Raw genomic sequence first — 14894 nt, 5'->3', positions numbered from 1 at the left:
ATGCTTATGCGTCCAATCTCGATAGATGCGTGAGCCCTGATGACTGAAAAATAAGTGGACTGAAAATTCATGATTGTCAAGTATTTTTTCAGAAATTATTACCAGTGGGAATTCTTGAGAAACTGACTTCTAATGTACGTGTCGCCATAACCATACTTTCCATGTTTTTCAAAGATTTGTGCTCTCGGTTCGTAAATCGAGATATGTTACGAAAGATGGAAGAAGACATTGCTACAATACTATGTAAATTCGAGCAGATCTTTTCACCATCATTTTTTTATGTAATGGTCCATTTAGCAATACATTTACCTATAGAGGTACTGTTAGGTGATCCGGTGCAGTTCTGTTGGATGTATCCAGTTGAAAGATATTTGGATAGATTGAAGCATACTGTTGGGAATAAAGCCCGAGCTAAGGGTTAAATAGCAGAGAGTTATATACACAATGAATAGTTGACATTTTGCTCTCTATATTTTGGTGGTATTGAGACACGATTTAATCGTGAAAAGCAGAATGCTGATCCTGCTACTCCTCCCCCTCGTGAGCTATCACTGTTTTTCCAGAATGTACCACATTTAGGTACACTATCTAAGGTATGTCGTTGCATACTTAGAATAGTTCTAATTAAAAATTTATTATATAACTCTTATATAATGCACATGTTCTATTCTTTTGTACTTCCATATAGTAAGCACAAGGACAAACTTAGGACATAATGCATAGAGAATATAGAGATGAGAGATGAAGAAGAATTTCCCAGATGGTTTGAACAACACGTATGCATTTTAAATATCCCATGACTTTTTTTCTTTTTTAAAAGAGCGAAGGCTACATGTCCAAGAGTGACCCCCTCCCGACTTTATTAAAGAAAACCCTCACTTGTGGCGGAGGAATACCTTGCAAAACAACCAAACCACGCCCGAATCATAGCAACCTCAGATGCCCAAACAAAATTTCCAGCAATCTTGGACCAAAACAACACGGAATTATAAATGCATATAAGGAAGTTCCCAATTATCCATGTGCATCAATCCTCTTAACATCTCGCGTCCTATATCTGCTCCAGTGAATGACACACCATTATTATTGGCCCTTTGTTTAGCAAGGCAATCCGCAACCATGTTTGCTTCCCTGAAAATATGACAAATACTACAATTCAAAGCACTAAATAGCATTTAAATTGCTTCCCAAAAATCCCACAAATACCATAGCATACACCTTCCCGATTGGATCCATCCAACAATGACCGCCGAATCTAACTCCACAATAAAATCCCTAAGTCCCATTTGTTGAGCCATCCGTAAACCATCAAGAAGTGCACGACCCTCAGCTATAGCATTCGAAATCACACCATAATGTGTTGCAAAACAAGCCACGGTTCGGCCCTTATCATCCCGGAAGATTCCTCCCCCACCAACCAACCTAGGATTGCCGAAGGAACTAACATCAATATTAAGTTTTAATCCACCCCTTCTCGGTTTCTTCCACGTAACCACCTTTGGCATTTTCTTCTCAACCAACACGAAAGGAATATTTAATGCCTTCACAACTTCCAGGTCTTTAACACTCATCTGTCTGAATTTCCATTCTATCGAGAAAATAGCTATCAGAGTAGACTTAACCCATCGCATTACCCCTCTCCAATCCACATTTTTTTCTTCCATCCGTACCTCACACCTTGCTCTCCACAACGCCCAAGTAATTATAATAGGTATAATTCCACGGCACACACCTATATGTGTAGACGTCGATGCACGTAGCCACCATACATTGAGAATTCCTTGCCAAGACCGAGTCTGCAGTAAATGAACGCCCAGAATATTAGCAAAATAATTCCAAACTTTAGTTGCGAACTCCCCCCCACATAAAACATGATCAATAGTTTATTGTTTAGGAGGCACACAACAATTGCACTTTGAGACCAATGAAATCCCAAGTTTAGCAATATTATCTATCATCCACCGGTAAAGCCCCTTTTCTTTCTCTCCAACACACAAAGGAAATTTTTTACAGAATATACTTATGCCATAGCCATTTGCACCAAAGAAAAAAAATCTCCATGCACCCGGATAATCTGCCAAGTGGATTTTGTCGAAAACAACCCATCCGATGTCGGCTACCAAACCAGAATATCTTTGTCACTTCGTAACTTCCCTAGCCAAGATATTATTTTTTCAACCATCTGCACAGCTAAAAGAGAGGTTAGTCTTTCCATAACCCACTCAGCCGGCGTTATAAGCTCCACAACCTACAACCGAGGATCACCCACCACCTCCTGTGAATCAAGAATAGCATCATCCCCCAGCCAATTATCAAACCAGAAATTAGCCTCCCCACTCCGGATCAAAACTCTAGAATTTTTAATCACCAGAGGCATAATTGATAGAATTGTTTTCCAAAATCTGGACCCCACCAAGTGAGATATTGCTGCAGGATGTTCAGCTCTTGTATATTTCACTGTAAAAAATCTTGCCCAAAAAGATCTACCTTCCAGTAATTTTCAAGTGAATTTCACGAATAAGAAGTTTGCACTTCAGAAATATCTCTAATACCCAACCCGCCTTCCTCCACCGGTAAATAAATGTTACTCCAAGCCACCAACTTCCTCTTCTTCCTCTCCTCCCCAGAACTCCAAAGAAAATTTGAGAAAATAGAGTTAAGAGCTTTCAACACCCGCTTGGGTAAATTCATAACTGATAAAATATGAATTGGTAAAACGTGCTTGGTAAGAGTAATTTTACCTCCCAAGGATAAAACTTTACTCTTCCATCCTGCTAATTGTTTTTGCACCTTCAAAAGCAAAGGTTCAAAAAGACGAATGGTGAACCTTCCCACATGTAATGGCACCCCTAAAAATACACATGGCCATTTACCCTCTACAATACTAGTCGATCAAAGCATCTCTAATTTCCTAGCAATCGAAAAAATAGAGAAAAAAATAGAGCATCTCTAATTTCCCATGACTTAAAATCACTTTGAACCATTTTAATTCTTGTTTACTTTTAATGATTTTGTTACTATTTCAATTGTTAGATTTTGGATCAACGTGCTAATATTCCCGCATTAGTTTCTTCTTAATTGCATGCATTAGCCCGTGGTCCCTCACACAGAGCACTTCGATACACTGCATGCACGGTTTGAGGTTATAGATTCCATACTATGGACCGTGAATATAATCAAAAGACGCAAAATTGTGGTGTGTTGGTCGAGGGAAGTGATGGAACATATGACATTGACTACTATGGTGTCATACGTGACATTATCGGATTAAAATACCTGGGTGGGAATGTGACATATGTTTTTAAATGTGATTAGTGGGATATAGGCAGTGGTTGGGTTGCGATACATATGGATAGTCATTTTACGAGTATCAATACTGCATGTAAATAGTACGGAAATGATCAATTCATATTGGCTTGTCAAGCTACCCAAGTCTATTACTTGGTTGATCCAACGAAAGGGATCGATGAAGATAGTGGAGAGACAACTTGGCAAGTCGTACAAAAATTTGTGCCTCGGAATATACTTGATGTAGGAATGATAGCGGATCACGATCATAGTGGAGTCAAAGATGACACTCCGATTATAGAGGCCTACCAGAAAGATAGAAACGGTATTAATTTATTTATTGACCTCAGTGCACTTGAACTAATCCCTTTATGTAGAGATGACGTCTCACCCGTACATCTTGACCCATCCGTATTAAATGATCATTCAAATCATGAACTAAGTGATCAAGAAGAAGAAGAAGAAGAGTCGGAAGAGGAAGTTGATGAAGAAGACAAAGAAGAAGATGACGATGACGAAAATGTTATTGAAGTCAATTCTTAAACAAGTATGGAAAATACATCTGAAGATGAAGAATAAAAGTATTAAATATTTTATTTACATAGGTGACAGTACAATACATTTTTTTATAAATTATTTATACTAATAATATTAATCATTTTCAAGGATGCCACCAAAATGAAAACGAAGAAATGTGCCTCCTCCCCCAAGTCTCGAACCCATTCACGACTCCCCAACTGAGGACTTCGCTCCTGAACAAGTTAATACACAAGAGATAGATAGACTTTCGACACCTACAAATAAGGAGATTTTGTTGATAATTAATTATATTTCAATACTTTAAGGATTGTATTTAATAATTTTAAAAATATTAGCCGATGCCTTGTCACGTCACAGACAAGGCTAAAAACATGGCCTTGCTCTGGAAAGAAATAGAAGGCACGGAAAAATCAAGGTCAACATTCCTGATAACTTCACTGGAAGAGTGGAAGATAATGTAGCATCGCTTTCCTCCTACGTCGGCACACTAGTCCGAACTTATGCCCCATTTTATGTGCGATCATGGAGAGATGTTCCGAATGAGGTGAAGGATCACATTCGGAGTCATGTGTTGGTGAGTTTATATACGAACGTAAATTTTTTTAGAGACATTTTGATTTTATATTTTTGACGCAATTCACTTCTTAGGATGAATTCGACATCAATTTTGGCCATAGCGAGGATGTGCGAACTGTGAACGAGTTGATGGCTACATTATTTCAGCGTCACAAGGGACGATACCATGACCACTTCAAGAAGTTCGAGACGTTGGAAGCTGTTCAGTCCCCTTTTCAAAAAATGGAGGTAGACGATTGGAGGAAGTGTTATGATCTTTTTGCAAGTCCAAATTATCAGGTATTCTAGATTTATTCCCTATAAGGTATTTACATCTATATTGATTTCATATATTATATTTAACATTATTAATTTCTTCTACAACACTTATGTTTTATCAATATACAGAATAAAATAGCTTTGACAATCCATCATCTCACTGGCTCAATGTCATTCCAACATCTTGCTGATAAAATAGTAATTGATAACTTATTAATTCTCACTCATTTTTATCATATTCTTTTATTTAAGTACTAATATTATTGTTTAAAATTACTAATGTGACTTTGTTAGAAACGTGATGATCCTGAAAATTTTTCCCTCATTCATATCTATGCTACTACTCACACTGATGAGCACAGTGAGTGGGTTGATCATGTCGCTAAAGATAATTATGTAAGTGAGGTTATTTTCTGTGAATAAATTTTGCAACATGTGAATTCATATTATGTTTGATTACTCATTTCTTTTAATATGTTACTTATTGTGTGTTTTTGTTGTAATTGCATGAAGAAATGATTGAGATCCAATCAGCCTCTAAGGAATCATCTTCTAGCGGCATAGATATCTTCACGCAAGTGTTCGGCGCCAAATCTGGTTTGGTAAGAGGTTTGAGACGTTCTTTCAAGCATGTCAGTTCATCCTCTAAGACCTCGACTTTGGAAGTTAACAACATTACTAAAGATTTTGATGTAGCATGCCAAGAAATTCAGCAAATGAAGTCGAGACAATAGGACTTGGAGTCTCTTTTGTCACGATAGTCTGATTTAGATATGCGTTTGCAGGAGCAACAAAGAGACCGCGATGAGAGAATACGCTTTGAAGTCCAAGAGCAAATATAGAGGGACATGATGGTACAGATAGAACGTGTTATGTCAATTCTTCAGGATCGCAGTGGACGGGAAAAAAAGAAAAAATTATCAATATATCATTATCATTATCATTATTAGAAACTTTTATTGTTTATTTTTGCAATTCTATAACACATTATTAGTTGTTACATTTATTGTATAATATAAAACAATTTGTATACTTTTTTATTTTATGAAATTACTATTCCTGATCATAATGTTCGCATGTAAACAACAAACATTCGAACATGGCTTCACTTTCGAATTAACGTACGAACAAAATACCAGTGAATTCGAACAAAACATTTGAACGTGATACAATACACTCACACGTTTTAAGGCACAAACAATCTAAACGTTCTAATGATTAGAATATATACATGCAAACAACAAACTAACATCCGAACATTAAAAATTTTACGTTTGAACTCTTCTCCTTTAACATCTGAATGCTACATTCAAACATCTCCGAGTTAACGTTCAAACATTATTACGTTCGAACGTAAATATCATTTGTGTGAAGCAAAAACAACGAACGTCAATTTTTTTATGTACGAATGTTAATCAGTAGGGTTAACGTTCGAACGTCGGTTTATACTTGCGAATGTTACTTTCTGTGACAATTTTTAACTGTCACAAAAAATTATCGCATTAGAACGTTACACCTCACGGAAGACTTCTAACCATCACAAAAAAAAAAAAAATTGTGACGGTTGAACAGTAAACTGTCACAAAAAAGATTCTGCGATGCCTTTTAGGTGACGGTCCTAGACCGGTTTAGTCCGTCACAAAAGCCAAATTCTGTTGTAGTGACTTAATTATATGGATATCCAAATTTTGGTAAAATTTGAGGTTTTGTACTTGAATATCTATTTCAGCTTGCTGAAGAAGAAACTACTGAAGATCATGTAGGAGTCGTGTTTTGAATGAATGGACTGGGAAGTTGCACGGAAATAACGCATGAAACAAAGTATAAACAAGAAATAAAAATGTAAAGCTCTTCTTTATGCAAGTTTCTGTTGACCTTAATTAGTCATATACCAGTATGGGTCTTAAAAGTTGAAGTGAAATTGTAGTACTCTAAAGTCATTTGAGTTTCGTCCTATTTTTCTAATAATTGAATACTTTTAAGAAATTGCAATGTATACCACTTTTCCTTGAAAATATAAAAAATCTACACGCAAATTCGCAATTAGCAACAAAGACAAAATATATATTTATATATATATTATTTGATTATCTTTTTTTAAAAATTTAATTTCTTCAGTCTTAGAAAACGAAAATTAAATTGCAAATTAAATTTTCTCAAAAACTATTGTGTTTTAATTTTATTTGTTTTAATGCTTTTATGTTTCTTTGAGATTAAATATTAAATATTTTATTTTTTAAAATTTAATCTTAAATTTATGTTCTAAATTTTTTCCATTAATTTTATTTAGTTTCTTTGATTTTGTTTAGAAATTTTTATGAGTTTTTATTTCTATATTAAATTTTAAAGGTTGGGGTAGCTAGCTAGGTTATATAATTTTTGGATAGTTTGAAGGGGCTATATATAATTGCTAGTGATCTTGGTTTCTAAGCCTATAAAAAGGAAAGCCATGATTATTATTATGGTGTTGGTGATCATTATTTTTATTATGATAACTCTGGAAATTACGTACGTTTGTGAAGGTTTTCTTAATTAATTATCCTTGTAACCTCAACGTTCACTATGTTTGTAGTGTCATATTTGATCAGTATGCTGCATTTGTTTCGCATAAGAGCTGTAGTTTGAATTAATTCCTCATACGTACGTACCATGAAAAATGAAGAGGAGCAATATGTCAAGAGAAATTATTTGTACAAGCTCAAAATAGATGAGTCACGTAGATACAAACTCTTATAAAAAAATAGATCTCACCTATAAAAAAATATTAAAAAACTGTTCTTTTATTAGTGGGATCTACTTTTTTACAAAGATCTTTTATAAGGGTTGTCTATTTGAAGCGTGTACCTAGCATTACTCGTATATCGAACCATGGAAGTGATGTTTGCTCAGTTGACGAAGGCTCTCTCTGATCAATCAAACCTCCATCAATTTTGTTGAGTAGTAGGAAAAAGAAAGCATCCATGGATATATGATAAATAAGTTGGAAATTAACTTTTTATTCTTCCAATCCTCTATATACATTAATGAATACTCAAAAGAAAAGAAGAACACGTAGAAGGAGACTCTTAATTAAATAGATTGGAGCTCCATGGCCATCTATACATGATATCTATCCGAAAGAAGATCGATTACAATATGGAGAAGATAAATATGCCGGCAGCTGACAACATAAAAAGCTTAAAAAGTAAAAACAACGTAATTTCAAGAAGGACAATGCTAGGGGACCAAGAATGGTGCCCCCACAATATTGTATCGACAAGAGCAAATTAATGTACATTTTTATTTTTTTAAATAGTTTTTAAACATTTTAAAAAATAAAAAAAAATCAATTCACTAATAATCACTTTCTTAACTATTACATAAAAACAAAATACAGTATCAGTCAAAATGAGAGGCAACGTTATTCTCGGTCCCCCTATCATTTTCCTTCCAAGAAAATAAATAATTATGTGGATCCTTTTGGAGTATTAAAAATTGACAAAAAAATTCCAGTTTTCCAGCAAAATATTAGTCAAGAATTGGGATATTGTTAGAAGAAAATTAATTTAATTTTGTGAAAAATTAGTGTGTAATATTATTTTACTTCGGGTTGGTAAAAGAAATTTCATATTTATATTGTGGTTTTATGATGAGACAATATTAATTAAAAAAAATAAAGCTAGTCTACCGTTCCATTTATACTGCACAGTATGACCGCTTGCTTTTTTTTTTTTTATAGTGATTAAGGAAGTGATTTTAATTAAGTGTTTCGATATATTTTTTCATTTTTTTTAAATATTTAAAAGTAATAAAAAATATGAATTAAAAAAAAATACTAGTTCTGCACTAACGGTCACTTGCAACGGTAAGCTGCAAGCGGCACGCTAGTGCTACTCTATTAAAAAAGAATGGAAGGGCCGGAAGAGATTAATTGGAAAGCCAAAAAAAGAAATGAGGCAAAAGAGTATTCAATAAGAGTACTGCAAATTTTCCAAAAAAAAAAAAATTAAGAGTACTGCAAAAGAGTACTACTGGTGGCTTCCGCTGGAAGTTACCGTTAGCTCTAGCATATATTTTTTTATGTATTTTTTTTAATTATTTTTTATAAAAAAATTTTAATACATTTAAATATTTAAAAAAAATAAATTTAGAATATTATTAAAAAATACTTTCTTAATCATAAAGTAAAAAAATATCATTAAAAAATATTTTTTTAATCACGAAGTAAAATAAAAAAATGATTAAGGAAGTATTTCTTAATGATATTATGAATTTTTTTTATTTTTTTTAAATATTTAAAATTATTAAAAAAATCTATATAAAAAAAACTAAAAAAATATATATATAAAAATATATATTAATACAAACGGTAGCTTCCACTAAAAACTAAGAGCGAGACGCTTAGTATTTTCAAATCAATATTTTCCATTCAATTAAATTTGAGGGTGATTCACTGATTTCTCTCGAGACCCGGAGAATACTCAACGTGTGCTTACGTATTGCATGAAGCTGGAGTTGTGATGTTTTGCAGTTCATGTGAGGTCACAAAGGAGAAAATTATGTATGAAAGAATTAAATACTTGCAGTTGCATCAGAAATTTGGACGGAAATAGTTCGTACGTACTTACTGGTTGTTAAAAAGTTTGTGCATCATGTTTCTTTTGAGAACCATTTATTTTTAAAATTTATTATTAAAAAAATTAATTTTTTTTATAAATTTATATTTATTATTTTTTTAAAAACAAATATATAATATTTGTATAATTTATAATTATATCAAATATTATTCTAATCATAAAAAAATTATATAAAAATAAATAAATTAATATAATTTGATTGATTATAAAATTATTTTTATTATAAAATAGATTTAACAAATCACATAAAATTATATTAACTTATAAAAATATTTTTTTATACTTCATTTATATTTATAGCGTTTTTAATAGCAGCAGAGGGGTGTCAAAAGTCAAATTGTTGAAATTCTAATGTGTTTTGTCCTAACAGGTGTCCTTGACTATTTTTGACTGGCCGTATGTTATACTTGCTGTTAGGTTATTTGGGTCATGTTTTGCTTCAGATCGGTCAAAATCACGTTTCTGAGTATATATAATTGAATTTTGTATCGGTTTATTTTATTCCTGGACTACGTATATTTGAAAATATCTCTCTTATGTAAGAAATAGTTCATTCTATTAATAAGAATAAGTCTCATGGTGGCAATATCATCCTCAAAGGGATATGGTTAAAGCGTATAATCGGGTTGACTAGCACTTCTTGTTGGAGGTTCTTCGTTACTTCCGTTTTTCCCCTAGGTATGTGACTTACTTTGAGCTTGTTTCTCGTTGCCTTGGTATTCAGTTATGATGAATGAGACTTCTAAAGATTTTTTCCAAGGCGGTCATGGTTTGCATCAGGGAGTTCCTCTCTTTCCCTTACCTGTTTATTATTCTTCAAGAGGTTCTCTCTAGACTCCTAAAGAATAGTGTGGTGGAGAATAGATTCGGTCAATTTTCTCAAGCCCGAGATACGATTCAAATAACCCATCTCATGTATGCTGATGACGTGATGATTTTTACCAATGGTAGCACAAGATCTATTTAGGAGCTTTTATTTGTTTTAGACACATATGAGAAGTGGTCAGGCCAGAGAATTAATAAAGAAAAAACTGCAATATTATTTTCTCAACAAATTTCTTTGGGTCGTAAGATAGCTCTTATGCATATGACTGGGCTGTCAGAAGGTTTTTTTCCTTTCAAATATTTAGGGGTGCCTATTATTTTGGGGAGCTGGCTTAAGCATGTTCATCTGGTAGAGATGATCAATAAAATTCGGAATAAAATTAGTGGTTGGAAGATGAAACTTCTTTCTTAAGGAGGTCGCCTTATTTTACTTCAGCATGTGTTCTCTAGTATGGCTTTGCATTTGTTTGTTGTTTTATAGGTTCCTCAATCCACTATTAAAGAGCTACACCGATTGATGAGTACATTTTTTTTGGGTGAGGCAAATGGGAAAGGGAAGAAAAAATGGGTGGCTTGGCACTATCTAAACCAGTGGAAGAAGGAGGGCTGGCTTTACGTAACCTAGATGACATGCAAAAGGCTTTGCATATGAAGTTCACTTGGAATTTACTCTAAGGTAATTCTCTTTGGGCTCAATTCTTTAAAGGTAAATATGTGGGTTCTAAACCTTGGACTCTCATTGATATGAACAAGGGTACGAGATTTTGGAAGATGATTGCTAAAAGTATTCTGTTGGTCCAGGATAATTCGAAGTGGCATATTAGAGAAGGTAACCTTTACTTTTGGTATGATAAATGGAGGGATCAGGGTCCTTTAATTAATAAACTTCCGATCGTGGGTCGTCCTATGCTTAAAGTTGTGGATTGTAAAATGTCTAACTCATGGGACATAGATTTGTTGGTTCAGTTGGTGAGGCATGATAATGTGGAGGATATTATTGATGCTTTCTCTATTTGTAAGGGGGTTCGGATGTGTTGATCTGGACAAGGCATGACAGTGGTTGTTTTTCTACCAAATCAGCTTGGGATTGTATCCATCTAAGGGGTTATATTATGGCAGGGCATACTAGGGTGTGACATAAGATGCTTCCTTTGAAGGTTTCGGTCTCCATGTGGAAGGCTTGGAATAATGCTCTTAGTGTTGATGATCACCTTTGTTGAATTGGTGTTCCGATTGTGTCTAGATGTGACTGTTGCAATGAGAGAAATTCTGAATACCAAAACCATGTGATGTTCCAAGGGAAATTTGCTAATAGGGTGTGGCGATATTGTGGCACTATCTTTGGTTTACCTATCGGTGGCAATTAGAAAGAGACAGTGGAGGCATGGTTTAGACGTGCTACTTCTTCTACCCAAGTGGGGATTCTTGTGGGGCTCCTCCCTTCTTTTCTTTCTTGGCGTCGGATGTGTTGCTCGCATGGAGGGTCGACTAGAGTCCTTCAGTGTGGTTTGGCAATCCATTCAAAACTTTAGTGAGATTTGTCAAGACATTCATAAGGTTTTTAAATGTTCCAAACACGATACTCAGGTTTTACATTCTTCGTTTATTCCGCTTTTAGTTCCATCATGGTGCAGTCCTCAATTGGTGGCCTGGAAAAAACCAAGTCAAGGTCGGTTCAAGTTAAATACAAATGGTAGCAGTTTTGGCAACACTGGGCCTTTAGGGGTGGGTGGTACTATCAGAGATGGTCAAGGTAATTTGGTTCAAACTTTTGCTTCTTCTATAGACATTGGGTCGAATAATAGAGCTGAATTATTAGCCCTTCTGCATGGTCTTAAAGTATGTAAAAATATGGGGATTGGTTTTGTGGATATTGAACTTGATTCTCAAGTGGTGGTGTTGTGGTGGAAGAGAAGAAGATGTGGAGTTTGGTTTCTGGAAAGACTACTGGGAGGAAATTCTTGCACTCATGGATTCTATGACTTGCTCAGTGTGACATATATTCAGAGAGGGAAATATAGCTATTGATTGGCTTGCAAAGTATGGTGCGATAGGTCAACAAATGGAGTGGCAAGGCCCTAGGGAAGTGCCGAGAATGCTACGAGGCATCATCAGATTGGACAAGCTGGGCCTTCCTTCACTTCGTTGTTGATTATTTATATTGGTGTATTCTGGTTTATTTTATTTTTTTGTTTGATATTATTTTGTTTTCTTTTTTGCAGGTGCTTACATTATTTTTGCAGGTTGTGTGTTCCTTTTTTCTATATTTGTATCGTTTTTTATTTTAGTTTCTTTTGTATTGTGGACTTATGATTTTAGTTTTTTTTTTTATTCCTTGTTTTGGGCCTTTATGATTATTTGTAGCACAAGTGTCCGGTTGTAACCACAGTTTTCCTTCATCAAAAGTGATGGTTATCAATAAACCTGGGGTACCATCCTTTTTTTTTAAAAAAAAAAAGGTAAATCAATAACAAAAGGAAAATGTTGCTCATCCTGTTGGGGGCTCCCATTGGAATATTTAATTTTTTTTACTTAGTAATTAAGGAAGTATTTTTCAATGATGATGTAAATTTTTTATTTTTTAAAAAATATTTAAAAGTGTTAATAAAATACATGCGAAAAAAAAAAAAAAAACTCAAAATACACTAGTGAGACCCCCAGTTGGGCTCCCAGCGGTGGCTGTAGAGCCACCCATAACAAAATATTGATGGCTCAATTCACTGCTCTACATATTGTTCAGAGGACATATTATTACATAGAGAATCAAGTTAGAGAGTTTGTATACTACACAAATACATTATCCAGTGTTTGAGCTATTGATAAGTTCGGGTTTGTTTAGAGAGTGAGATGAGAAAAGAATTTTGTGAATATTAGTAATATAGTTTGTGAATAGTAGTGAGATAGTTTGAGTTAAGTATTTTTTAGATTTTGGGAAAGGAGAGAGAAAAAATTAAATAAAAAATATTATAAAGTTAAAATATTGTAATAATATAGTTTTATAATATTATTTTTGTTTGAGAATTTGAAAAAGTTGAAATTTTTTTTTTATTTTTTATTTGAAAATTTGAAAAAGTTGTAATGATTAATTAAAATTTTGTATTTTAATTATATTTGGTAATAAGATGGGATAAAATGAAATGAGATCAGATTATATGAGAATTTTGTATCTCATCTAAGGCCCCAAACTTCCATTATAGAACCTGTGATCAGAGAGCTAAAAGCATGATCATTAGAACCTATGATCACTGTGTCATCAACATAGACGAGGAAGTAAATTGTGATCGAGGTATCCTTGTATACAAATAAAGATGTGTCACCTTTGGAGTTTGTAAAGCCAAGGGAGAGAAGCTTGTCACTTAGTAGAGAATGTCAGGCTCTTGGAGCTTGTTTTAAACCATAAATGGCTTTGTGAAGCTTGCACACATGGTTTGGCTTCTGAGGGTGGATGAAACTTGGTGGTTATTGCATATAAACCTCATCTTGGAGAAAACCATGGAAAAATGCATTTTATACATCTAATTGTCGAATAGATCACAAATGAGAAACTGCATGTGAAAGGATGAGTCTAATGGTGCACGACTTTACAACTAGATTGAAGTGTCTTGAAAGTCGATTCCTTCTTCTTGATGATAGTCCTTGGCTACTAGCCGAGCTTTATAGTGTTCCAATGAGCCATCTGGTCGTCGCTTGATTTTATAGACCCATCAGCACCCAACAATATTCATGTCAGAGGTGGGCACTACAAGAGACCAGGTACCATTACAGAGTAGTGCATTGATCTCAGTATCCATAGCCTAGCGCCACCCTATAAATTTTATCACTAAGCTGAAGCAAATAGGCTCTATTTTTTGTGGGTAATAGGCAATAAGTAAAACCTTGGGTAGTGGATAGCGTATCATGCCATTAGTGTGAGTTTTTGGCTTAGAGATCACATTTTGGAGCCTTGTACACATTAGATGAGTTCGTAGTGGCATACTAAAGTCGATAGGACCAGGGATTGGCAAGGGTGGTCGATGTGGAGGTGAGTGCAAGGTTCGTGTTATGGTAGGAGGTGTGGGACTAGATGGGGAAGAGGGTGATGGATACGAGCCAAGTATGGAAGAAGTATTAGAAGACGGGGTGTTTGACGCAGGAGGTTGAGACATGCTAAAGAGGGCCTGGTCCAAGGTTAGATTTAATACTGGAGGTAGGCATAGTGGGTGTAATGTTGAGGTTTGCAGGAAGTGGATTGTGTCATTAGGTGGAGAAGACATGGTAGGGTGGAAGTGGGCGAACGGAAAATTGGACTTCATTGAACACTACACGGCGGGAGGTGTAGACAGTGCAATGGAGGGGTCTAAACAAAGATAGCCATGATGTTGAGGAGTTAGACCCTAGATAGACATTTCTTGGATCGAAAGTTCATTTTATGTGACTGGTATGGCCTCAGGTAAGGCCAACACTCACATCCAAAAACACACAATAAAGTGTAAGTAGGTGGGTTTTGGAATAGCTGTTCAAAAGGGGAGATATTTGACAAGCCAAGCATTGGGAGACGATTAATTAAGTAACGGGCAAGTCAAAAAGTAAAGTCCTAATACCGATATGAGGCAAAAGTTTGGGAGAGCATGGCAAGCCAAGTTTCAGATATATGTCGATGCCGAAGTTCAACAAAGTCATTTTGTTGGTGAGTATAGGGACATGTGAGATGATGTTGAATTCCAACCGAGGCGAAAAATTTGCCTAGGCTGCAATATTTACCACCCCCATCAGATTGAAGCATTTTAATTTTGCGATTAAAGAGATGTTCAA

This window comes from Juglans regia, chromosome 12 (assembly GCF_001411555.2).
Source record: "Juglans regia cultivar Chandler chromosome 12, Walnut 2.0, whole genome shotgun sequence".
NCBI lineage: Eukaryota > Viridiplantae > Streptophyta > Magnoliopsida > Fagales > Juglandaceae > Juglans > Juglans regia.
The sequence above is the reverse complement of the archived record's forward strand: the minus strand, read 5'-3'. Positions refer to the sequence as shown.